The sequence below is a fragment of the Maylandia zebra genome, linkage group LG1 (assembly GCF_041146795.1).
Source record: "Maylandia zebra isolate NMK-2024a linkage group LG1, Mzebra_GT3a, whole genome shotgun sequence".
NCBI classification, from domain to species: Eukaryota; Metazoa; Chordata; class Actinopteri; order Cichliformes; family Cichlidae; genus Maylandia; species Maylandia zebra.
Genome location: NC_135167.1, coordinates 36,926,032 through 36,949,830, shown reverse-complemented (window position 1 = coordinate 36,949,830; position 23,799 = coordinate 36,926,032). Strand labels below are relative to the sequence as shown.

Below are 23,799 nucleotides of genomic sequence, written 5' to 3'. Positions count from 1 at the left end.
ATCATATGTGATGCTGCCAACATTATCACAAATGTGGAAGCCAACTGCTCAGCCTCTGTGAGTGGTGGTGGTGGAGGACCCCCACCTGTTTTTCGGGCCTCCACTTTTTTTCTGTTGGCTATAACGGGTCACATTTGAGCATACAGAGTAAGCAAATATGTACTTGTAATGTGCTCAGATAATTTCAATAAGTGCTTACAGAGGGGAAATTAATGTAGCCTCTAACTGCAATTGATTTACATCGGACAAACAGACCAAGCACTATGGCTCATAATACAATTACACCTTACCTGTTTGGACTACATTTTTATATTTCATTTTTACTTGCTGCCAGGAACGTTTGGGGCCTGTTGGGTTGCACCTGCGCTCACATCACATCACAAAATAAAATGTATGAAATAAAAAATGAAATAAAATATAATAAAATAACGTGTTAAATGGGTGGAAATCCCTAGATCAGTGTTTAAATTAACACTCACGCATTGACTCTGTCGGCTATGTTTTGCCATGCATGCTCCCTTTCTTTTGCAGCTGAGGCTGCGTTACTTTTTTTCTGCAAAATTTGCATGTTATCGCTAGCTTCTATCTAAATACAATATAGCATGTCCTGACTGCGGGGTTTTGGAAAAAAATTTAAACGTACAGCTCTGTTATCACTTCCAACATAAATGAAGACAGAAAACTAAACAGCAGTGATGTTTGTAGGGTTACTGAACTTTGGCTAGCTGGTATATAATGATGTGCTACGTGACCGCTAGCGACACAGCTATGTTAGCATAATATAAACAAGCTAACTTTTTTCCCACTCGATAAAAGTTAACGTGAGTGTTCTCGGTGGTCAGGAACAAATGTAATCGCATGGCAGGATGCTGTAAAAGGACCAAACTTCAGCCAGGAGAACAACTGAGATAATCCATCCATAATACGAGGTTAGTCATTCATATACTGCTGCATGGGCTGGGCTGTAGTTACATCCTAAGGTTTTAAAAACTGAGCTTAAATAAATGATTAGCGGTAATAAAAGCCGAGGGAGGTCAACAGTGATCACTGACTGTTTTAGGAGCTTTTTGAGATTAAATAGAAGAAAATACATAACATTAAACATGTTAACAACACAAAAGCCATATGAAATGCAGACTACTTTAGGCTCGGAAGTAGGATTCGTCACGTCATCACTTAACGACCGGATGAATGAAAACTGCCGCATGGTCTATGACTATGTTACCAATCAAGCTAGATCTGATGGTAAAATAAGGTTTGGGACGAAGAAGTAGTAATTCTTGTATAACAAGTATGTACTTTAGAGAAAAGGGTAAATTCCTTATTTGCTGAATGCTGTGCTCTCCACACCTCAACATAATCCAGTTCCCTACATAAGGTAACGAGGGTCTTGGCTTGAGGTGAGAGAGACAGTTTACCCTGAGGAGATTTATCCAAAATTGGGTTTAAATGACAGTTAAAGTCCCCTCCAATGAATGAGTCTCTAACATTTAAGTCCACAAATTTTGTGAAGGCTGTAATCAAAAAGTCTCCTGGGTGACCAGGGGGACAGTAAATATTCATAATGGCAATTTCTTCTCCGTATAAAACACATTTCACTATCGGTATCCCTTATACCAGGGGTCGGCAACTTTTATGATGATGAGTGCCATCTAAAATTTCCTCAGAAGTCAATGTGCCATATGACTGCAGTAGCAATAAATTTAATAACACACTATATTAACAGTTACACACTATATAGAACAACTTTATAGATTATATTTGTTTGCAGATGTTGGCAGCTATCAGCGAATAGTTATCGGCTATTTTGAAACAAAAAAATAAAAAGACAAATGCTATCTATGGTCTCCTCAAAACAATGATAAGAAAAATAAACTGAGCCAATATGGCATGTTTGTTAATACAGAGATACACATGTTAATGTGATCTCTGGTCTCCCACTCAGAGACACAGGTCTCCGAGTGTCCAGCATTCAGACGGCTACCTGAGGACTCATGTGAGAGAAAATCTGCTCACACAGATATGTAGAGCCAAAAACTGTCAATAAGGCCTCTGCAATGTTCTGAAGACAGTTAAACTTGTCAGGTAGTGATGTCCAGCAGGTGAACATGCAGCTCCATGAACACGCACAGCTGTGGATTCCAGCTGCTTTCGCAAACTTTGACCCCCACAGAGTCGAGCTTTTCAGTTCAATCAGCTGCATTTTGATGTTGCATTAACTGGCATTAACTCAGCCAGTTAATGCGAGACAAATCCAGCTGCTCATTAAAGCTTTCTGGTTCAATGAGAAAAGAAAACATTGGTCCATACACCTGAAAGTCCCGAAAACACATTGTGAATTCTGTCTCTAGTCTACAGATGTATCCGTGTATTTCCACGGTGCTGATGCTGCGCTGAGCCGACAGCTGCTGAAGCATTTGAAGTGTTGGAATGTGGAAATTTCAGCATTGCTTGAAAAAACTGCCAGCAAGCAACGTCCCTCTCACCAGTAAGCTAAGTTTTTTTTAGCCAATTACAAGTTGAATCTGGTAGTTGGGGTTGTTAGCTAAGATACCGTCATTAAGAAGAGGCACAACTAATGTGTCTATGCGAGCTAATTTGCGATGTGCAACGCTGGCCCAGCCATTTATTTTTTGAGTAATCCTGGAAAATCATCACTGTGGCATTCCCGTGCTTCAAGGGCTGGTTGTCCCTGCTCATCGCCCATGCTACGTTCATAATCCGCTGTTTGTCTTGATAGTTGTGCAGTCTCACCAGTGCAGGACATGCTCTCTGTCCAGAGGACGGGGCTTGCGCTGCTGTGTGCTGCGCTGCTGTGCGCTGCGCTCTTTCCACTTTAACTCGACCTGCTTTTGTTTTGATATTGAGAAGCTCAGGCAGCCAGCACTCAAAAAAAAAAACTGATAGGGTCGCTAACTTCTGCGCCCTCCGGGAGACCAATAATACGAATATTTTTCCTCCTCCCTCTATTTTCCAAATCATCAGCGTGCTCCGCTAGCTCCTTTACCCGTTTCTCCAGTGACTGGAGCTTATCCAGCGCCGGGTTGGTGGCATCCTCCAAAACTGAGATCCGGGCCTCCGCTTCCTTTATCCGTGTCTCGTGGTCCTCCAGCTGCTTTCCTTGTGCTTGTAAAAGCAGAGACCGTCCAAGTTTATCTTCAATAACTTTAGTGAGGTTCACAGTTACTTCCCGGATCACCTCGCGGACCGCTGGTTCGGATCTAATATCCAACAGCGCGTCGGCTCCCATGCTAGTCCTCTCATTAGCTTCTCTGCTCTGTAGGTTGGGGCCCTCCGTGGTGTCAGACACTACAGCTTTCCTTTGCGGCATGTTGTCGGACTGTTTCAAAAGGTAGTTGCTGATGCACATCCCAGACTTACAAATAGTTAATATCCGTGTTGTAGCTTTAATTGTGGGTTATCAGTGTAAAATCAGCGAACTGGCGTGCTAGCACTCTCTGGTACAACTTTACTTCAAGCCGCCATCTTCAAGGAATTTAAGAGCATTTCAATGACAATGAGGTTCAAAGTGCTTTACATAAACTATACAAGTCACATCAGAGCTTTTTTAAGCGTTCTGCTTCCAGAGCTCAGATTCATTTTCTCCACTGACATTCCAGACAATCCTCCAACAAGGATAACCAGCTATGAGGTGAATCGTCACCATGAACAGATTTGTTGTGTAAAGAAGAGCCGAGTTATAGGGGGTGTCCAAATTCACGGGCTGCATCCTCCTGACCAATTGCGTCACAGCGACATGACGAAGGCTGTTCATATCCTATCATATCATCGTTGTATTTTTACTCAGTTGTATATAGTATTTGTATTTGTATTCTATTTTTATCTTATTGTATATTTATTTTATTTTATTCTACTGTATATAGTATTTTATTTTATTCTATTCTGTACAGTTGTGTACTGTATTTATTCTTATTGTATTCTAATTTTTGCCTCATAACTTTTGCACTGTCCACTTCCTGCTGTGACAAAACAAATTTCCCACGTGTGGGACTAATAAAGGTTATCTTATCTTATCTTATCCAAGAATTCATAGCGCGGCCCAGCCGATTTCCAGTTTCCAACAATGGCGGCCGCTACTCAGTTTTAATATTACTCTTATTACTCTTTCTGGGTCACAAAATAAACTTTTCAGGCGAGAATGTAGCTGTGTAAACTTCAAATATCTGTTTGGTTTATCAAGATATCACATATTTGCAAAAGTGCTCCAACGTCCGTTACCCACCAGCTCGATAGCTAGCCGGGAGCTCGAGGGTCATTCGAGCTGCCGAGAACAGCAAACTCCCAGCACATCATTTTCAGATCACCGCGGACTTTCACTACTCAGGTTAAATGTAATAAGTCACTTAGATAACCTAAAAATGTTATTGTTTCAGCTGTTTTCAGCTTTTTTCAGTGTTTTATTTGTTCGGTTTGGCTCAGATTAAAGTTATTAGATTAGATTAATAAAGTTTTATTTTATCTAATCCCCTGGGTGGTTTTCATACAGCTGAATAAACGTTAAACAGAAAACTGATTAAACAGAAGTGTGAGATGGTCGAGAATTTACGCCAGTGTCCTGTTATATTTTAGATAGCAAGGAGCAGACGGCTGAGTTTATTAAACTCCACCGAGACAGCGGTGATTCTAATCTGAAGGCTAGACCATCCAATTTCACAGCCGTTTACGTCCGGCCTACCCGACCTTCTGAGGACCCGGCCCACGTAGACTTGTGGTTTCTGAAGCTTCACGCTCTGCATGTAACCTCACAGTCATGGGTTTAAACACATCTGTGGTTACAGCAGCCTCCACCATGCAGTCACAGATATTGCTGTTTCAGTTTTTGTCAGTAGACTAGTTCTTTTCCATGAAACTGCTAATAATTTTTTTTTTTTTGTTAAACCAAGGACATGACGGTAGAAAGTCATAGCCCAAAGAAACGCTGGACAGTTACATCATTATACTGTAGCTCATAATCAAAGTCTCTGTGGAGAATATGGGTGGGATTTTTACTTCTGAAATCTCACTATCGACATCAGAGCATTTACACACATATCAAAAAGAATATTTAAACACAAAACAAGTAAAAAGAGTGAAAGTTAGAGAACAGTTTGTAGTTCTGTAAATGAAGTCAGTGTACAGCTGAGAGTAGCAGAAGGCTTTTTTCAGAGTTTGTTCCAAAACCCAGATATGCTAACATGCTGTCATGCTAGGACATGTTATCGTGTTAGCAAGTTAGCATTTTCTAACACAGCTACATGTATATCAGCTGAGACTGCTGGAAATGTAATTGGTTGGGAACATACAGGCTCATACATCAAAGCACTGCATGAATATAGAGTCAATATCAACCTTCTTTACTAATATCTGCAAATAAAATGGCATTCGGTGATATGAGTGGGTACTGTTTATCTGTTGTGTCCCATCAACAGGCTAAAGGTTTGAAGATGAAGAGATGAAATAATAATAATAATGGATTGCATTTATATAGCGCTTTTCGAGACCCTCAAAGCGCTTTACAATTCCACTATTCATTCACTCTCACATTCACACACTGGTGGAGGCAGCTACAGTTGTAGCCACAGCTGCCCTGGGGCAGACTGACAGAAGCGAGGCTGCCATATCGCGCCATCGGCCCCTCTGGCCAACACCAGTAGGTGAAGTGTCTTGCCCAAGGACACAACGACCAGGACAGACAGAGCTCGATCGAACCGGCAACCTTCCGGTTACAAGATAAGCTTCCCAACCCCCTGAACCACAGTCGCCCCCTGAACTATGGTCGGGGTGACGACCGAACTGAAACACTTATTATTACATTACATCTGCATCAAACACTGCGACAAAACTGAGTGAAATGTGTCAGAATGGAGCAAAGTGCTGGTGATAATATAATGTCCTGCTTTCAACATTTGCAGCAACAATCCTTAACATCCTCAGCTCTGCCCTCTGTTTTCCACACTGGGTTTTTTCTTCACTGCCACTAACTAAAGCCCTGATGACAGAGGGGTGGGGGTTCAATCCTACATCTTTCTCATGTACAATCACAACAATATTGCCAAAAAAAAAATCCACAGCCACAAGTCTTACTGTTGCTATGGGCACGCTTCACTGGCTCCTGCTGCTGAGTTACACTGACCCAGTCTTGGCTGAGGGAGACGCATTGCAGCATTTCTGTGAGAGGGAGGGGAGGCTCGCATTGCACGCTAGCATGCAAGCAGCATTACACAGTATAGGAGGTAAAAGCCAGTGACAGAGCATCAGCAGTATAATAACCATGTAGGCGGTTCGGCCACGAGAATCTATATTTAGCACAAAAGATGCTCCTCAACCTTGAAAACGTGAAGGAGCTGACACTGGCTATTAATGGGTCCTTTCCCTGCTGGAAAGGGAAGGTTAGTGAGGGTGGGGGGCAGCACTCGAGGAGAAAATGACATGCCTTAATGTTATAAGGATGCACGGAGGGTCAGAGATAATCCATCGACATGTTCAAGTCGTAGTCAGGAGCAAACTAACAGCTAGTGTCATGTCTGCTCAGTAAACACATGTGCTCCAGCTTTTCACATAATGTCAAACCTGTGAACAATCTGCATTTGCTCAGCTGCTGATCAAGCAAGCAGAGTGTAAAAGCACCAAAGCAGGAGCATCATGAGCATCGCATTTTCGCCAACTGGTGCTGAAAGAACAATGAAAGATCATATTTCTATTCTTGTTTTATATCATTTTCAGCATGAATAAGGGAGAATGTAGGCTCTTTGATTTCCAAGAGATCCACAACCGTGCACGTATTTTATTGACATGAAATCTACCAAAATAGAGCTATAAACATTTGAACTGCAACACTTTCTGAATTTCAAGTCTTTAATTGAACTCACCACAGGCATTCGAACAGTTTAATAATCCTGGCTGAATCACTGTGAGCCTCTTAGAGCTTTGTTTGCTCACATTCAGCATGCAGCTGTGAAGGAAACTGTTTTTCAGTCTTTTATTTAATTAACACTGCTGAACATCTGTGTATGTTCTCAGTCATCCAGGTCATCTGTTTCTTTCCAAGCTCCTGAGACTGCTGAACATCTCTAACTGACTGAATTACACAGCTGAGAAGTCTGTCACCTGTTTATCCCAAATTTGGGGGAACAGTTGGAACCTCGCAGTGAATTGGTAGCCTGGTGTACCTCCACACTGTGCCAAGGCAAACTTGTTATGCATTTCCTTTTTTTCTTTCAGTGTAATGGCTGCAATGCATCAAGGTACAGGTGGGACAGGCCAATATCAACCTTCATCTTATACTCTGCTCTCGACCTGGGTCCTGCACAGAATCCTGCGGTGGGTCGGTGCCCTCAAGCAGCTTGCTAAATAAATCTGAATGGATTAAGTGCTATTATCTAACTGAGGGTTGTGGGGGGGCTGGAAATGATCCCAGCTGGGATAGAGGTGAGTATATGTCTTTGTTCTGTGGAGGAAGCCAGAGTGTACGGACAAAACAAGCAAACATATACGTCCCGGCCAGATGGCGGATTCAAACCCACGACCTTTCTGATGTGAGCTAACAGTGCCACTTCGCTTCTTATGTGTTTTTCTATTTCACATCTCTAACATCAGAATCAGAATACTTTATTGATCCCTAGGAGAAATTCTCTTTTGTTACAGTGCTAAACAAGCATTAACAAAGACAGACAATACACTAACTAAGAATAGCACAATATATACAGGCATATATATACATAAAGTCACTTATTAATAAATGTCTGAAAAAGGAAGAACGTGCAAAAAGGGTGTAGCTGTTGCAGTAAACAGTGTGTTAAGTGGATGCGTTGTACAGGGAGCCACAGGCAGGAATGATTTCCTGTGTCGTTCAGTGGTGCTTTTCGGTAATCTCAGTCTCTCACTGAGCGCGCTCCTGTGACTGACCAGCATGTCATGGAGTGGGTGGGAGGTGTTATCCAACATTGTCTTTATCTTGGACAACATCCGCCTCTCCGACACCACCTTGAGGGAGTCCAGCTCCGTCCCCACAACATTACTGGCCTTACGGATCAGTTTATCGAGTCTGTTTGCATCTGCGACCCTCAGCCTGCTCCCCCAGCATGCAACAGCATAGAGGATCGCACTGGCCACTACAGACTCGTAGAAAATCCCGAGAATTTTCTGGTAGATGTTGAAGGACCTCAGTCGCCTCAAAAAATAGAGACGACTCTGGCCCTTTCTGTAAAGTGCTGTGGTGTTTGTAGCCCGGTCCAGTTTATTGTCCATGTGTACTCCAAGGTATTTATAGTCCTCCACAATGTCAACACTGACCCCCTGGATTGAAACAGGGGTCAAGTGTTTCCTGGTCTTCCTGAAGTCCACGATCAGTTCCTTGGTCTTTGCCACGTTGAGCTGCAGATGATTCTGTTCACACCACGTGACAAAGGAGTCGACCACAGCCCGGTACTCTGTCTCATCAACCCTGCTGATGCATCCAACCACCGCAGAGTCATCAGAAAACTTCTGAAGATGGAGGTCTCTGTGCAGTGGCTGAAGTCTGTGGTGTAGAGGGTGAAGAGGAAGGGGGAGAGGACAGTCCCCTGTGGTGCCCCTGTGTTGCTGATTACCTTGTCAGAAACACACTGTGGGAGACGTACATATTGTGGTCTTCCTGTCAGGTAATCAACAATCCAGGACACCAGAGAAGCATCCACCTGCATCGCTGCTAACTTATCACCCAGGAGGGTCGGCCTGATGGTATTGAAAGCACTAGAAAAGTCAAAAAACATGACCCTCACAGTGCTCGCCGGCTGGTCCAGATGGGTGTAGACACGATTGAGCAGGTAGATGATGGCGTCCTCAGTTCCGAGACGAGGCTGATAAGCGAACTGAAGGGGATCCAGATGTGGTCTTACTATGGGTCGCAGCTGGTCCAGGATGAGCCTTTCCAGGGTCTTCATGATGTGGGAGGTCAGTGCCACGGGCCTGTAATCCTGGGGGCCACTGGAACGTGGCGTCTTTGGTACAGGGACGAGGCATGATGTCTTCCACATCACCGGGACCCTCTGCAGACTCAGACTCAGCATAAACAGTTTATGAAAGACTCCACACAGCTGGGGGGCACAGGCCTTGGGGACGAGGGGACTCACTCCGTCTGGTCCAGCAGACTTGCCTGAGTGAAGTCTCCTCATTTGCATCTGAACCTAGTCTTGACCAAAAGTGATGGGGGGGTTTCAGAAATCTCACAGGAGGCAACAGCGCCATGTGAAGAAGAGGCTGGCACAGTGGTGTGGCTCTGGATTCCAGGCTGACCACAGGTGAGGTTGTGGGGGTGTGAGCAGACACTGTGGTGTCGAATCTATTGAAAAACAGATTCAACTCGTTAGCTCTGTTCTCACCTCCCTCAGCTGCCCTGCTGTTGGTTGGCCTGAATCCAGTGATGGTCTTCATGCCCCTCCACACCTCTCTCATGCTGTTCTACTGGAGTTTCCACTCCAGCTTCCTGCTGTAATTATCCTTAGCCTCTCTGATCTTGTCCTTTAGTAACACCTGGACCTTCCTCACCTCCTCTTTATTGCCCCCTCTGAAAGCCCTCTTCTTGTCGTTGAGGAGGGCTTTGATGTCCTTAGTCACCCACGGCTTGTTATTTGGGTAACAATGAACAGTCTGAGCTGGAACAATGGAGTCGGTGCAGAAAGTTATGTAGTCTGTGATACACTCAGTAAGCCTATTGATGTCCTCGGTGTGAGGCTCACAGAGTGTTTCCCAGTCGGTCACCTCGAAACAGCCCTGTAGTTCCGCTAAGGCCTCCTCTGACCACCTCCTAATGCTCCTCGTGGTCACAGGTTCCCTCATGTGGAGCTCAAAGGGAAATTGTGCTCAAACTTAGGTTTCTGTATATGTCACAACAGTCACAATGGGTTCATCAGCAAACACATCAGGACCTCTGATGGTACAGTCGAGCCTAACATTAACCCCAGCTATCGTTATCTCTTCTGTTTATCTAACTATTATCACATTATAATCATCACAAAAATCCTCATTTTTTAACTTTGGCCATGTTTTAATTTGAATGACTCAACATTTTAAAAGTGTTTTCAACAGAAAAACACACCCCGGCTGCTCTGAGTTGAACCTTTCCTTATCTGCAAATAATGTTAATGCTTCTGTTAATTTTGATATCACTAGCCATATCTGATTCTGAGTTCTCATTCCTAATAGGAAAACAAGCACCAAGATACCATCAGAATAAACAACATTCTAGATTTTAGTTCCAAAGAATTATCAGTATGGCTGTTCTGCCATGTGTCGAGTGGGTTTTATACTTTCCACGTCCGTGACTCCGCTAGAATCTGCTCGGATGCCTCAAAGATGTATATCAGGAATGATTCGGCTGTCGGATCTCCAGCTATCATTGTCTGTGTCTGCAACAGGGTATAATCCAGGTTTTACAATAAAGTCAAATGTCCGGGAGTTTATGAAAAAGGTTTATGATGTCAAATGGAGTTAGAAGTTAGCAGTAAGCTAGCTAGCTAGTTGATGTATAAAAATGTTTCTACTGTATTTTTAAATTAAACAAAAATTTACAGCATAGCTTTGGACATAAGATAAAACAGAGACAAAAGTCCAGCTTGCTGACCTTCAATAATCACTTCATGGCTACCTACAGATCTTTGGTTAGCCTTAGCACAGGCTAAGTTAGCACGGGGAAGATGTGAGACGAGGGTTAAAATGAGTCCTTGATGGGTCATTATATGGCTTTACATGTGTTATCTTACTCTAATATTTCAATTTCTTTGATAATCTGAAACAGTTACAAAAAACTCAGTAACTCATGAAGGGGGCAAACACCTTTTAACACCACTGTATGCTAGTTTCAGATATCTTGGTTAGTCCAAACAACAAACTAGAAAAGCATTCAGAGCCCCATCCTCAACCAACACCAGTAACCTGCCTCGAAAAATTCCTTTAAAAATCTAGTAACCATCTGTGATATATGACTCTACCAGTCGTCTGTGTTTAAGCCTGTGTGCCTGTTCTCTCGCTCTCTCTATATGTGTGTGTGAAACAAACATCCTGTAGCCATTACCCATCATTCTTCCCTGCTGCCTCTGTGTGTGACGAAACACTTCCACTCCAGCCCACTAATATAAATGTTCTGCATGTCTGAGAAGCCTATTAACCGCTTCACACTCCTCACCCTTATTTGTACTTAATAACGTGTCTGAGGACAATCTCCTGTAAGGCCACTTCTGTGCCCACACATCACTCACACTGTTATCATGGAAACAAATGCAGCCCAAATGTAGTGTGGGCCTCTGTGGCTCATGCTTGTGATCTGGCTGAGCAGCATGCACTAATAAAGAAAGATTAACTGAAGCAGAGTAGGTGCTGCAGTAGAAATGTGACAGTCTATCAGCCTCGTTGGCTCTGGCTGTTTCTAATAACAACTGCATGATGACTGTTCACTGTGGCCTCTAATGGGATGGAGAAGAACAATATAGCTTCAGGATGTTGGCTGTATAGAATAATTTAATACTCTATATCAAATGGACCTCACCATGGTGTTGTGAAGGCCTTTTTATATTTTATATTTAGTCTTGTTGTGTTCTTGTGTTCTGTTACAGGTTTCAGTGTTTCCTTTTCTTCTCAAGCTTCTTTCTTTAGTCTTTTTATCTTAAAGGTAAATTTAGCCATGCGTCAGGAGTTTATATTTCCTGTCTGATGGTTTTCCATCCTTTCCTGATTGTCAACTCACTATAATTGTTTCCAATTGTACCTCACTTGCTAATCAGACCTCTGTGCATACACCTCCTGTATGTTGCTTTGCTTCTTGCATGCTTATGCTGCTAACACGACAGTGGCTCTCTGCAAGCACCTTCACAGATAGCATGCTAACGCTAAGCTAGCCAAGAACCCAGAGTGAATGCCGACCCCAGCCCAGCAGCCAGACCCTGAACTTCAACAGGTAACAAACTAATGAGCAGTCAGGTTCCATTTCTACCTGTCTACATGTTTCTGAAGTAAAGCCACCATGGTGATTTCTTTTAACATCTCTTTGTTCTGGTTTTCATCGTTCCTTTGTGTTCTTAGCTTTGTGCTCATAACTAAATACTAAGAGAACAACTGTATGTGTTTCCTCATTGGGATAGGCTTTTGTGCTTGTGTTTATATTGGTTAACAGTAATTATGCGACAATGAATTTTAGGTTATTTTATGAAGAAACATGAAAGTAATGTAATGAGTAGTGTAATGAATTACTTTCTCCTGGGAGTAATTAAGTAAAGTAACGCATTAATTTTAAGAAAGATTGGAAATACCACCAACATGCACAAACATTTGGCCACACACCATGCAATTAATTTGCATGAATGTAATGTCTTTGATATGCAGCTTAGAGATGGCAGTGACTTTCAAAGCAAAACCAATGAGAACTGATAACAGAATCAAAATGGAATGGAAATGAAAAGTGATATTGATAATGGAATCAGAAAAGCTAAATTCTTATTGATTCCCATTCCTACTCAGGACACCTGTCAGTCAGTCCTGTTAAAAGGGAGTTTTTCCTTCCAACTGTTGCCAAAGTGCTTGCTCATAGGGGGTCATATGATTGTTGGGTTTTTCTCTATTTGTATTATTGTTGGGTCTACCTTACAATATAAAGTGCCTTGAGGCGACTGTTGCTGTGATTTGGCGCTGTATAAATGTAATTGAGTGTTTTTTACTCCCCAAGGTTGCTGCTTGGTAACAACTTGCTTGGTTTGGCTTTGATATTTTTTTCTCATGTCCTTTCCAAATAAGTTTTTGTGGGTATTTCTAGAAAACAGCATTTATGTTGATTTTTTTCTTTTAACTTGTTTCTTTTTCATGGGAAATTTTCTTTTTGATAATCCATCAGAACATCTTGAAGCGTCCTGCTTTCTAAAACGATCCATATTTAAGAACTGCTATGAAGCGTTTTATATTAGTGTGCAACCTCTATGTTGCAAAATCTTGTAGCAAGTTGTTTTTGCAAGAGAGTGCACAAGTAAAGCTTCCCCCTACACTTGAAAATTTGAGTGAGATGTCCGATAGTGAGTGGGTGCTCACAGCACTGAGGAATACATCCAAAGCAGCACCAGCCTACACGCTCCCGTCTCCATGATAGGAAGTGCTTTGCATCTGCTATCGTCCATGCAGGCAGCGGCACATTTACTGCCAAATCATCTCCAAGCCGAGGGCCACACTTTCATAAAATGCCACCTAAGTGATCTCGGCTGTGTGTTTACTTGTAAAAGTAGACCACGTCCCATATATGTCACTCTGTGTGCCTCCACATAGCATGATCCTACACCCTAACCACGGTGGTTAAAAATAAAACAGGATAACATTGCCAGTGGCAGTTCAGTTTTTCCGTTGCAAAGAAAGCACACAGACGTGATGACACATAGAACCTTGTTCTGCTGGACTTCCAGTAAGACTTTAAATTCTCCATTAAAGTGCAGCTTTCTGATTTTTGCTCTGAAGCTCTTATAAACAAACCAATTAAAAGCTGCTTATAGTATCTGGCAGGTTTTCAGCTGTCAGCAGCTTATGTTTATAGGCTACCATACAAGCTTATTCTTTTCAGTAGCAGCATGATAAATGATGCTGTCCCTCTGTAACAAAAGCAATAAGGTGCACTTGTTATGACTGGTCAGAGTAGTGAGAACTAAATAAGAACATAATGAGTTCAGTTACTGGTTTCATCATGTTGCAATTATTATCTCATACAAACTGCTTCCGATGAAAGCACTGTGTCATCTCAGAATATTTACACAGGAAAGCTCACAGAGTCTGTGTAATATAGGAAAGCAACAGACCAACATAGAGTACTGTTTTACTGAGGATGTAATGGATTACTGTAATGGCATTACATTTATCTGTAACACAGTACTAAAACCCAGTATTGGACTTGGAAGCGCCAAATATAAGAGCAATGTACAAATTTTGAGGAGTGACAGTTGTTTCTGATTTACTGGACAAAGGTTCAAACAGAGTAAAGACTGTTCTACAAAATAAAAGTATCCGCTGCTCCGAATGTAATACTGAAGCTCAACAACCTGTGACCACGTTCTGAGATGCCTACAGCGAGCTAGCAGTGAAAAGCTTCAGGAACTACAGTTGTGAGATGCTCGACCATCAGCCAGCGCTCGACTCTCAGTTAGAAACAAAGGTGCTCATTTATACAGCACAATTGTTTCTGCGAGTGCTCGATGGGCTGTTTTTCACATACTTTGCTAACTGAAGACATATGTCAAGTATTAATGCAGCTTACTAATTACTATTAATTATATTTGGTGACATTTTTGCTGTTTGTGCTAAGCTGTGACCTCCAGCTGGCACTGGGGTAGTTTGGCTTGAATGAGAATGATCACTTCAGAGTTTGAGGCCCTTCATGTTTCTCTCAAACTGCGTTTTACAGTCTCGCTCCAACTAAGCGAAACATAAGTGATATTTCTTCTTTCGGGGGATCACGAGTGACTGTGCGACCATCCATCACACTGTACAGATGCTGTACTCTCACATAAACTAAGAGAGGAGTGCACTGCTGTAACTACAGACAATTCAATTCTAAGTGAATCATGACTCCAAGCTCTAGGGGCCAAGAGTTATGTAAGAAATCACTCCAGTCTTCATTTCCTCAGAGGGACATAAGTGTGAAGTGTAGCTGATTTGTAGCTGCTGCGTCTCCTGTCAGTTGTATTAACACTGATGCAGTTTCCAGGCAAGTCTGGGGGGAAATAATCAAAGCGCAGTTGTTGCTGAGCCTGTGGCACGGCAGCAGTCCTTCTGATATTAAAAGCTACTTTTTAATTTTGACTCTATCGATATTAATGTGGTTATAACTGTAGATGTGTGATAGAATATATTTTGCTCCATTCAAGAGTATTTGTAAAGCATCAGAATACAGCATTAGGTGAGATTCATGAGTTTTGGAAAAAGGCTAAAATCCTAAAACTGCTAACGTGCTACATTTAGACTTCTTAGCCAAAGTCCCCTAATGTCCCCTTGCACATGTGCCTCCACCATGGATCTCCTCTGGGGTGTCAAAATGCAACCCTTCAGAGTGATATTTATTTTTTGGGGAAGCACAGTTACAGGCCCGAGACTCGTGAGTCACACAAGCATGAAACTGTGCTGAAGATCTCCTCACCTGACGCTGGGCAAATGTTTGGTCTCTGTGCAAAGGTCCATGATGAATTTGCAGAATGCACAGTATCAAAAAGGGACATCCAGATGTAAAAAGTGAGTCTGAGTCTACTCGACCCGCCGTACAGACTCGAAAATGTGTGAACGAGTACTTGGCAGTGGAAATATTCCTGAGGGCAGTTATGTCCAACCAAACGGTGTCACAGAGCATGTTGATGGAAAGGAGCAAACACTTTAAACTTATCTAAGCAAGAAAAGATGGACCTTCATGTTAACGGTCTCAAACTTTCATTAACCCTTAGAGGTCAGAGGTGAACCTTTTATTCTGGAGAATCTGAATACCTTTTTGATGTGTGTTAGTATACAGTAACTGTAATTGTTCCCTGACTGCCAAGACTTGGGAGAACAATTTAAAAACAGACATAGTCTGAGAGTCTGGGGTTAGCAACAGCTGTGAGCTCTGAATCCAAGTCAGTGAATTGATTTTCAAATCTTGGACATGATAGCTTTGTTAACACCGTTAATACCAACACGTTCTTATCGCAGCTCATCACGTACCGACGCTATGTGACCAGTCGTCGATGTGTTGGGATGAGAATGCTCTCTTAACACTGTTGCTGCTGCTGAATTCATTTATCTCACCACCTTATCCTTGATTGCAAAAATCATAATTTGTTAATTATGTTGATCATTAACTTAAAACAAAAGACCTTTGAAAGCTTTGAAACAGAGCAGTATGAGCCCAAACAACATGGTGCTGATTGAATGTGTGATTTGTCATGCTTTGTTAGAAGGATGCGCTCGCTCATCAGGCACCAACCTGAGCTCTCTGTCAAAGCTGCTCTCAAACCACATTTGCGTTTACAGTATCCAGCCTGGGAGAGACAAAAGCCAGTACCTGTTGAACCTGATCTTATACCTGCACATCGCCTCTTCTTGACATCATCACATTTCACCTCTGCTGAAAATACATCTTGCCTCAGGAAACCGAGAGACAGAGCTCGTTAGCAGAAATTCATTTACACTGCCAACAAAGACTCTTCTCACTTATAGAAACTATGTTCAACATAGAGCTGGGCGATAGAACGATAACGATATGTATCGCGATATAACTTTTACTCGATAGAGAAATTAAGCTATCGCGATAGACCTCGCCGCTCTTGTCCTCTTAAAAAAAAAAAAAAAAAAAAAGGTCAGCCAATCCAAATTAAGTAGCGTAGAGCCGAACCAATCACAGCTGCAGCGTCACGTCGCGTGACTTGTTACGTACAGCACAAGTGCCAAGCCGCACGTGTGTTTGTTTGGGAAGCAGCCAGCGGGTAATGGAGGAAATGAGTGTGCCGACTAGAAAAATCAACCGAGCGTGACCGAAGAGAAAACGGATGACGGTTCCAATGCCGGAGAGATTGTCGAACGGAAGAGCCATAGAAGTTCCGTAGTGTGAAGGTATTTCGGCTGTTTCAAGTCTGACAAAAAATAGAGTAGCGTGCACTGTAAATTGTGCCGAAAGCAAGTCTGGAAATACAATAAACTGGTGCATGCGTCACACTGTGCGCCACGTTATTGTTTCGGTGAAATGAATTTCTACAATACTGTTACTGTTAATTCTACTCTCTGCAGTGTTTAAATGCTTACATATACACACAGTTACTGTCCCTCCACACATACGACTCTGTTCTGCTTCTATGCCCCAGCTTTGTTTACTTTTTCCCACCGAGGCTTCTAGACTTCTGATTGGCCAACATTTCTGCACGGTTAGGAATCTAGCGCCACCTGCTGCTTTGGCATGTTCATAGCAGCGTTTTCCTTCATTTCTGCCTTTATGTGTGGACGGGATTATTTTTTAAAACGAAAACGGAAAATCTCCGTTTTCAAAAATACCCGTGTACGTGTGGACGTAGCCTCAGTCTCTGACTGGAAGCGCTAATTCGTCATTCGGCTTTTGTCAGACTAAAGTAACTGTTAAAACTGTTTGAAAAGCTCAGCTATACAACAAGGAGAGATTGAGAATTTCCTTTTAGTTCTCAGTTTATTTGATATTGACAAAAGTTAGTCAGTTTTGTCTGTTCTTCTGTAAAACAAACTAAGATTTATTTTTAGAATTAATATTTTGTTTCTAAGTGGAATTGACAATTTAGTCTGTTTTGTTTGTTCTATTTTGAAACTTAAACGCTTTAGCGGCTGCCTTTTGTGTAGTTTGCAATATTTGCCTTTATTTATCTGAAAAAGTCTCATGTTCCTTAAGTACATCTACCCTGTTGAACTTATTATGGGAAATAAATATTTAAAAACAAGCTGCTGATTATTTCACATTTTACTTGTGAGCAACGGCACATTTAAATCTTACAAATATAGTTATTTGGCTTATATCGTGATAGATATCGTTATCGCCTGAAATGAAAAAAACATATCGTGATATGAAAAAATCTCATATCGCCCAGCTCTAGTTCAACAGCAACAGCAGTTAAAAATAGCTCCTCTGATTACTGTACAGCACGTTAGGTACACATGTGCAGTTACCGACTGACACCACTGCTTTATTTTTGATTGCCAGAAACACTATGTCTATTCTCACTGCTATACTTTCCCCCTCCCTTTATAATCTGTGTAAAAAACTAAAACTTTCTTCTTGTACCCAGTTACACCCAACAACCATATCACTGAGCAGGAGAAAGCATCAATCTACCCACAGTGAGGAGTGCGTACTTGTGGCAGCAGGGCTCGCAAAACTTTGAAATTCCTGGTAGCCCTTCAGGCACTCTTTAGATTTTGGCAAACAAAATAAATTTAAGTAGCCTGAATAAAAACGAGCTCATTTTTAATGTACAATATTGTAAAAGAAACAAAACATCAGTCAAAAAATCGTTAAACACAAATTACTGTATAAAAATTACAATCATCAACTCAAATATTTGGTTCTAATTGAACAGAAATTTCTATGAACCTGTAAGAACTGTGAAGAACATGAATCAGTCTGTGTCGGATCCTGAATCTGACGTCACGGGTACGAGGAACCAACATCCAGGCCATTTGCTTTGTGATGTTTGCAAAGACTGCTACATTTTGCCGGTGGTACTTCACTCTTTGCAACATAGCACGCTGTTCTAAACAGATTTTTCAGGACTTCTTGTTGTGCTTGGGTTATTTTTAGTATTTTTTTTTTTATTGGTGTTTGTTCTGGGAAAGATGCTGCAGACTGTGCAATAATGCATTTCTTGTATTTCTCATGGGTTCTTATGGGGTCTTTCCTAAAATTACTGGTCCCAGCAACAAAGGCGTGTGTCGAGTCAGGGGGAAACTCCCAGTTAAATTTGTGAAAGAAAGCAAAAGCATTGACATATATTTTCCTTTCCTATGAAAACCCGACAGGCAGGGCTGAGATAGATTTTGGTAGCCCGACTGGAAGACACAATAACCCCGGGACGTCGGCTAGAGATTTTGCGAGCCCTGGGCAGGATGTCACGTATTTAGTTGCCCTCCATGTTCCGTGTCTTAGTGTCTTTGCTGTCTACACGTGTGTCTCCAATAAAGGTTCAGCTTTAGTCACAGAATATTTTGTTTTTTGCCAAAAAGTAATCATTCCTCATTCCTGGTCTTCAGCACTGCCGTCCTTCATCTGTTTTTTGTGTGCCTCCAGCACATCATCATAGCTGGTCTCAGTCCCTTATTACAAACCTTCCCTCTCAGTCTTGCTGCAAATCACCCCTGATGCTCGTCTCTACGTTTTGCATCTTATTAACTTTTTCCTGTATATGCAGGTAATGAACTATTTGCCTAATCAGCACCAGGCTCTTGTGCTGATGCTAAAATGTCGGTAGGTAATTACAATTTGCTACCTGAGGAGTTTAGTATGCCCCTGGCTGCAATGCATTGTGGTCTTTAGTATGTGGGTGTGGAATCTGGGCTCTCATTTTTAGCCCATTCCTTTGCCTGTGATCTTTGAATGTGAAGGCAAAGTAGCAGCACCCTTGCACCTCTGCTGTTTTAATGTATGACACTGACAACTGTCTGTTTGTAAAAGAAGCTGAGTCTCAGTCAGTCTGAGCCAAAGCTTTATCAGTGTGGTGCTATCCCCACTGCTGGACATCCAGTGTGACCGCACCCCGTCCCATCCTGCTGATCTCAGCACGCACGCTAAGGCATTACAGGAGTTCACAGAGCACAGTGCAGGGCAGTGTGGGGGTTACTTGGGGAAGGGATGCTTTGTTGGACGGTGAGTCTGTGCAAACCTCTAATAACCCAAAGAATAAAACCTGATCCGCTGGATTTGGACATTATGAAACAAGAATCCGGCGGCATTTGGTCCCCAGTGACCTGAGCTGCTGTGCTCAGTGTGCGTGTGGACATCCTGCAGTCTGCAGGACAAAAGCAGCTCAAGGACGTTTCAAAGACACAGAGCGCAGTAAAGGCCAGGGTTTTAACAGGGCAGTGTAGCTTTCAGCTATACAACAAACTTGTTTAGTTGACACAAATGATGTTTACAATTTCTCATAACTTCAATGTGTTTGTGCAATCAGTGAGTTAAATAGCAGAGAATATCATGCAGATCCTCTAACAGCCACTTGAGACTAGGGCTGCCACAAACGATTATTTTGATAGTCGACTAGTCACCGATTATTTATGCGATTAGTCGACTAATCAGATCATCATCCACTGGACGTAAAACTACAGCTTATTGCACCAGCAGCATATGTTCTTATATAACTATCATTAGCTTACAGCTTTAAGCTTTTAAGGTGCTAACTAAAAATAAAGACAAGATGGTAGTTTATTAAATTTTAATGAAATTTGCAGATTGTTTCGGTGAAGTTTAATAAACTCCTTGCTATCTAAAATATAACAGGACAACGGAGTAAATTCTCCAGCATCTCACACTTCTGATAATCAGTTGTCTGCTTGACGTTTATTCAGCTGTGTAAAAACTATAACTTTAATCTCAGACAAACCGATTTACTCAGGAACAAATAAAATACTAAAAAAAAAAAAAAAAAAAAGCCAAACAACAACATTTTTAATTTATCTAAGTGACTCATATATATTTAACCTGAGTAGCGAAAGACGGCGGTGGGTTTGAAAACAATTTGCCGGGAGTCCGGTGTTCTCACCGCGCTAGTGACCTAGCCCCCGGCTAGCTATCGAGCTAGTGGGTAACAGACGTCTCCGAAAACGTCGGAGCGCTTTTGAAAATATGTGGTGTCTTGATAAACTGAGCAGATATTTGAGGTTTACACAGCTACATTCTCGGCTGAAAATATGTTAAACGTTTATTTTGTGACCCAGAAAGAATAATAAGAGTAATATTAAAACTAACTAGCTACCGCCATTGTTGGAAACTAAGCTGGGCCGCGCTATGAATTCTGGGACACAGCTGCTTCTTCTTCTTCTTCTTCTTCGGGGTTTAACGGCAGCTGGCATCCTTGTACATGCAGTGCTGCCATCTTCTGTTTCAGTCCGTTATTACACTCTTAAATCCTGCTACTTATTCCTGCGTCTTTTGGGATCTTACAAAGCTTCAAACGACGCGTCGGCTATTAAATCAGTCGTCGACGATTTTGATAGTCGACGTAATCGTGACTAGTCGACAAATCGTGGCAGCCCTACTTGAGACTGATCCAGAAAAACGAGCCGGTCCCCACAGACTTCCACGTTCAAATCCCCGACTTACAGCACAAGTAACCACGTTTAGAGCCTGGTATAAAAACTGTATGCACCTTAATTCCTTTGTAAACCTTTAACGTTGGGGGCGTGGCCATGTGTAGAGCTAATTCAAGTAATTAAATTAGACCTGTCTCCGTGTTTGCTGCTGGTGCCTTTTGGAGTACCAATGACATCTGTGTGATGAATTCACAGCTAGCCCATCTATAGTTGGGGGCACCTGACTGAATTTTAAGATTTTTAAGACTTTTTAAAAATCCAATATTCAAATATATCAGCAAATGATTATTTCGTTCTTTCAGACACAGAAAATAAACTAACATTTGTTATTTGTAGTTATTTAATGATTTGTGTACTTGTCCAGCTGTGCTGAGATCAGCTAGATTTTGTGTTTGTGGCATCGGTGACAAATTGTGCAATGTCAACACTCACACCATGAGTGAAAGGTTTCCCTCCTGTCTCCTCTTTACTTTTTAATTTTGAGCCATTGTTTGTCATTAATGTGTATACCGATAGACCAATAAATAGGTCAGCCAATAACATCGGCCCACTGGTGGTCTGAGCAGCTTGCTGATATTAGCTGATAAAACACTGGCAACTGTCAAAGCACTAACAATTAGGCTTCAACATGATAACTACCAATCCAAAGGGTGATGTCACAGTAGCTCTGTCCAGTTTGTCTGCAGGGTTTAAGAAAGTCAGGAAAAGTGTTCTAGGAAATGTCAATATTTTGTTACATTTTCTAGGATAAATATCAAAATAAAAGGAAGAATTTTCAAATCAGAAGTGAAAATGATTATTTAGTTTAGCCCAAAGATATTCAGGTTAGTGTGACATTAAACAAACAGATTGTACATTTGAAGGGCTGGAAACCAATCTGTGGCTGTCTGTTGAATATGAATCCACTATGGAATATGTTACCTTGAGTTTCTGGATGATTAATAATTAAATTATTACCACTGGCTCTGCTACGACGAACAGTAAAGAAACCTAAAGGGGTTAAATACAGGGGATATATTTGTGAGATAAATGATTTCAATTATTAATAAACTGCAGGAGTGGATATCCATGGATTAGCTGTATCACCAAAGAAACATGTTTATCTTTGCCGAGCATTTCCATTATGTAAGTAAAACAGCTTAACGGCTGGAATTAATCTTCTTCTCCTTCCCTGTTTCTGGATTAAAACAGCTGTCCGTGCGTCTGCATGTACCTTTCTAATTTTAGACCATTTTTGTCTAGCTTGTTGCATCATTTTGGCGTGGTGTTATTTGGAGAGTGAAGTCTAATCCACAGATTTCACATGAGCTAACAAAGCTGCTGCAGCCTGGCCACAGGAGAGACTCACAGCCAGCCTCAGCTGCTGCCTTCAGGTCAGAAGATGAGCTGGGCCTTTTTTTTCTCCTCACCTTAAAAATCAGGTCATCCAAATTTACTCGAGTGAATTGAAAGCAATCACTTCACTAACAAATGAGCATAAACTGGATGTTAATATGTAAACACGAGTAAGACAGGCTGCTAGCAGGCTTGAGGCTGGAAACACATCTGCCTTTGTGGCCCTTGAAAACATATACATAGTTACTGGGATGTCCAATGATTAGCCCTAATGGCTACATTTGTATCTTCTACCCTTATTACTGACAGTGTACTCTGGATCAAAACAAATGGCACTGTCCTCTGATAAGAAAATGAAGTGATGCCATGCTGAATGCTGCTGAAGACACCGAGGTCATGGCCTAGGTGCTGGTTTGGTGAATTTTAGTTCAGCAAAATGAGCAGGAGTTTAAATCTGGACTTTTAAGTCTTTATTCTTAAATTTGATATTTTCTGAAGGAATTCTGAAGTTCTCCAATAAAATCTATGAAAACATGAAAATTCCTTTAAAACTATGAATAACCCAGATGGGAAACTGCATTTGTAAGCAGATGTTTTAGGATTTTCACACACGCACACAAATCTAAAGTCGTTTGGTCACCTTCAGCTGAGGTGTAATCCAGGATGCATGACCTCTATCCTTCCAATAAAAAGCCACCGTATGCGTATGATAGTGTTTCAGCTTGTAGAAACGCTGTGCAGCAGCCATATGCTATGCAGTATTAGTATTTACTCACATGATATGCTGCAGTCCACGGCCTCGCGTGTAGTTACTGTCAGTGCAGACGAGTCTCGTCCAGCGGCTCCGACCGTCTGCGGATCTCAAACAAGCAGCCGTGTCTAAAAACACCACCGCTCTCCAAAAGCATCCTCTCCGTCTACAGCATCGCGGACGACGGATAACTAAGAAGCCTCTCGGGCGCGAACGAGAAGCGGATAAGTCAGCAGAATGTGAGTGAGAGAGAGAGCCTGACGCGAGAACAAGCGATGAAGAATCCTACCGTCTTTCAGCGGGTGGATGGAGCAGAGGGAGGGGCGCTGGTGCTGCTGCTGCGGATGAGGACGGAGGCAGCATCGGCCTGCTCCACTTCAACACCTACACCGAGCTAACCGCCGCGCTGCTGCGTTCAGGAGCCCGTCGTACACAAGCGATTCAAGGGACCCAGCAGGGATTCATAATGTAAACGTCATTATACTGCTGGCCTGGATGGATTAGGAGAAATAATAGCAACTGTGATACCTGTGCATCCCCACTGTGGGGTTCTTCGCACACCTTCATAATAAATTTTGCTCTGGCTTCTTCACTGGCACCGAGCGCTCAGGTTATCGTGCCTTACAAACGTGTCACCAACACCACTCATCATCCAAGTCTAATTTGTAAAACAATGCAACATGTTTGTGTTGCAGTAGTTTAGTGTTGAGCATCTACAGAGACCCCTTCCTGTTAAAAGCAAGTTTTTCCTTCCCACCGTTGCCAAGCGCTTGCTCATAGGGCGTGTCTGGCTGTTTTTACCTTACTCTATAAAATCCCTCAGGCGACTGTTAATGTGACAAAAATAAATCTGAATTGAACTGAATGGAAAATGTTACTTTGGCTGCTACATGTCACTAAGCTTCGACTCGACAGAACAACAACAA

General features: G+C 42.1%; 1 protein-coding gene and 1 long non-coding RNA gene across 3 annotated transcripts in view; one reads left to right on the top strand and one right to left on the bottom strand.

Moving 5' to 3' along the window:
* Positions 1-23,799, bottom strand: part of map1aa (microtubule-associated protein 1Aa) — a 64,155-nt gene that overhangs the window by 18,181 nt on the left and 22,175 nt on the right. The window contains exon 1 of one of the 2 annotated variants that reach the window (XM_004566371.5): positions 22,899-22,919. The exons of the other annotated variant lie outside the window; for it this stretch is intronic. The gene's annotated coding sequence lies outside the window, so the exon portion shown is untranslated. Of the gene's footprint in view, positions 1-22,898; positions 22,920-23,799 lie in introns of those variants that run through there. 2 annotated transcript variants of the gene reach the window in all.
* The window catches only part of LOC143419342 (uncharacterized), a 34,233-nt gene continuing 22,214 nt past the window's right edge, over positions 11,781-23,799 (top strand). The window contains exon 1 of the long non-coding RNA XR_013099298.1: positions 11,781-11,929. This is a non-coding gene — a long non-coding RNA (uncharacterized LOC143419342). The remainder of the gene's footprint in view (positions 11,930-23,799) is intronic.